Genomic DNA, 3875 nt, shown 5'->3' on the forward strand with positions numbered 1-3875 from the left:
GATAAACCTATTTTTTATCAGTTTTCTGTTAAAAACTTTCTCAGTATATTTCAGAAAATATTGTTATTTTGAAAAGTTTACAAAAAGAAGCATACCTGCCGGCGCCAAATTAATACTACTATTATTATGCTATAAACATATAACTGGTCAAAAACCGATTTATCTCAACTTAAACTACATTGTGGTGAATATTTTTGTATACACTCCCCGATCCCGAAAATCGGGATTCAAATTTCGGGCTTTAGGACTTTAGTATAAAATAACTTTTTTCGGTATTATATCCGAGGAAAAAGATTTAGTGAACATAAGTACGCAGTAATAAAGCCACTTATGCAGTTTATAAGTTCATTTGGCATAATTTCGGGATTCCGAATTTTATTTATAAAATAGTAATATAACATTTTACTATTACCCGTACAAAAATGTTTATAACGTGACGTTTAAAAGCTATTGGGGCTAATTCACAAGTTTTATAATTCATTAATTCGGGATCCCGAATTACCAAATTATTAAATATGAACAAATTTAATTTTTTTAAACCTTTGTTTCTAACATTTAGTGCCACAAAAAAGCTGTTGGCTCTAAGTCCCGAATTATGATATTTTTTTAATACGGGATCGCGAGTTATGAAATTGTTAAATATTTACCAATGTCCTTCAATTGCAAACCCTTGTTAATAACATTTATTTACATGATAAAGTGATAAACAGTCTTTGGGATTAAATTCCGAATGCCGCAAATCATTAATTCGGGATCCCGAATCATCAGCTTAATAAATATTAACAAATTTTCAGTTTTTCTTGTTTAAATATTTTTTTTATAACATTTAGTTCCATATTAAGGCTTTTGGGGCTAAGTGCTGAATTATGATAATTTTTTATATCGGGATTCCGAGTTATGAAATAAAATAAAAGTTATGTATATATTAACTAATGTCATGGTTTTCAATTGCAAACCCTTTCTTATAACATTATTTCATTAATGAATCTGGTGAGACTAAATCCCGAATAATGAAAGTCATAAATTCGGGCTCTGGTGTTATCAAATTGTTAATTATTTATTAATGCCTTGGCTTTCGATTGAAAACCTTTGCTAATAACATTTATTTACATAGCAAAGTGGCAAATTAATAAATCATAACAAAATTCGTGGTTTTAGATTTCAAAACCTTGTTTATGACATTTAATGCCATAATATAATAAAAACCGAATTTTATAATTCATTAATTCGGGATCGCGAGTTACAAAATCATTAAATATTAATTTATCTGTTTTTTTTCACTTGCAGAACCTTGTTAATAACATATATTTACATAAAGAAGCGGCGACTTAGAGCAGGTACGGTTAAATCCCGAATGTTATAAATTATTAAATCGGGATTCTCAATAAACAAAATGCTAAGTATTTACTTATATATTTACTATTCTAAACGTTTGTTAAAACTTTTTGCGGCTAAATCCCGAAATTCATTATTGATTAATTCGGGATTCCCAGTTAATAAACAGTTAAATTTTTACTAATATCATGGTCTACTCTTCAAAAAAACTGACTGTTGTATTAAAGATCATATTTTTCTATAGAGATGCTAGAAGCCAAAATAAAATGTCGAACACAATTATTCCCCCTAAAAGTATGCCACTAATTTCAATGCTTTTCGTAAAGAGAAATATCGCATAAAGTTTATTTTATACTAGACATCTTAGCTTTTATGGGCACTATAGTATTTTCCTACATTAAAATTTTATTGTTCCGGTAACAGTAAAATTTACTACTAGGTTAAGATTCGATATGCATTTAAAAACAAATAAAAAAGCCGAACACATAACCTCATTGCGATTGAAATATGGCTCAGCGCATTACTTAAAAATTAAATTCCAACCAAAGAGAGAGTGGCAGAGAGGAAATGACAACAGCGACCACGCACACTTAAATGTAAGTGTATATACACACACGCGCGCACACAAGAAGCAGCGCCAAGACATACACATTTGATGGCAAGCGAAATAAGCTACGCTTGGCTGCGCATTATTGTCCTTGACGCACCATAATTACCAAGAAAATCAGAGCGCTTGATAATGGCATTGCGGCCATTAATACACAAGTACACATTCACACTTACACACACAAATGTAGAAATAATATTGTATGTATTACCAAGCATGCGTATATGTGCTAGTGTGTGTGTGTGCTTGCAGGCGAACTTACAGGAAGCAAGTGAAATGGAGAAAGTAAAAAAGCATGCGAGCCCCAAATTGCATCCGCTACCAGTGACAAGCGCTGAAAGGGCGACGCTGCACGACTGGCTGTAGATGAGAACGCACACACACGCACACATATGTATGCGACGGACATTGCAACTGCACGCAGCTGCGTAAATGCATTTTAAAGCGCTTAAGAGATGACAACGAAATGCTTTTTTCTTTTCTTTTGTGGATGTGTGTGTGTGCGTGAAGTAGACATGTAGATATTAAAGAAATATGTATGTACATGTGTGTGTGCGTGTGTGAACAGCATTTTTCTGCGTAGTTTATTGAAAATGGACCAGCGTACAAGCGCTAATACTCACACATCTGTAAATATATATAAGTTATCATATTGTATGTATATATATTAGGGTGATTCAAAAAAAATTTTTTTTAAGATATTAACACTTAAAGTTTGTAGGAAATTTACTGCTCTATAAAAATGGTCTCATATGATTTTTCGATTAAGTTGAGCGTTTACGAGAGATTCATCGCCAAACATCAATGCATATTAGGGTGAAAAAAAAAAATTTTTTTTTATCGTTTGGTACTCTGAAAAATAGGTTCTAGGCACCTCCAAGAAAGCCTCTCCAAAAACCCAATAGTTTCATCATTCATAATAATTTTTTTCATTAAGTTATAAAATTTATAAGAAATAAAAAATTTTCCCAAAAATAATCAAACTTTAACTGTTAATAACTTTTACACGGTTGGGTTTACGAAAAAATCGTGGAGACCTTTTTTGTACAGCATTAAATTTCCTACAAAATCTAAGGAACAAGATATTTTTCAAGTAGTTGGAAGCGAGATATAAAGTTTTCTTTATGATAGTAAGAAAAAAAAGATAATTGTAAGTAGGAGGACCTTCCCCTTACAATTAAGAACTCATTCTTGGAGAGGCTTCCTTAGAGGTGTCTAGGAACCTATTTTTCAGAATACCAAACGAAAATTTTTTTTTTTTTTTTTTTTGAATCACCCTAATGTATATACATATATATGTGTATGTGTGACATTTATGCCAGCTCCTGTGCATGAAATTATTATTGATGCGCATTTGCGGACCCCAAAGGGCCGTCATCAATGACTGCCGCTGCAACGGCACAAAACAAAAAATGATATGTGGCGGCAAGGAGGCTGCGCTGTGCACCAAATACACGCGTGTTGATATAGTTGATTACTTGCTGTGCAGAGAAAAAAGAAGGAATTAAGTTTCTTTCATACTCTGCACAGTCCCTCCTATCCTCTCGGCCATTGTGTGTGGGCGCCTGGCTGCAAATATGCCGCAGTTCGTGGCATTTAAATTGGCAAAGAAATAAGTAAAAAATTCCTTTATGCAAATACACACACACATATACATGCAGATGCACACGCGCCCACACACACACACATAGATTTATGGTGACTTCCTTACATACAGCCACACACACATGCAGCTATGTCCGCCTTTTTAAATGTTTGTATTTGTAAATAAATTTACTTTCATATTTTTTTCATACATGCAAGTGTGCATGTGTGCGTGTGGGCGCTCGTGCATGCATTTTTCCGCTTAAGTCAATATGCAAATATTTGATCACTTCCATTGTGTTTGGTCAATTATGAGCATCACACCGCGCTGCCGCTGCCTTGCCAGTAA

The sequence above is a fragment of the Bactrocera latifrons genome, unplaced genomic scaffold, assembly GCF_001853355.1.
Source record: "Bactrocera latifrons isolate USDA-ARS-PBARC rearing strain unplaced genomic scaffold, ASM185335v1 scaffold_512, whole genome shotgun sequence".
NCBI classification, from domain to species: domain Eukaryota; kingdom Metazoa; phylum Arthropoda; class Insecta; order Diptera; family Tephritidae; genus Bactrocera; species Bactrocera latifrons.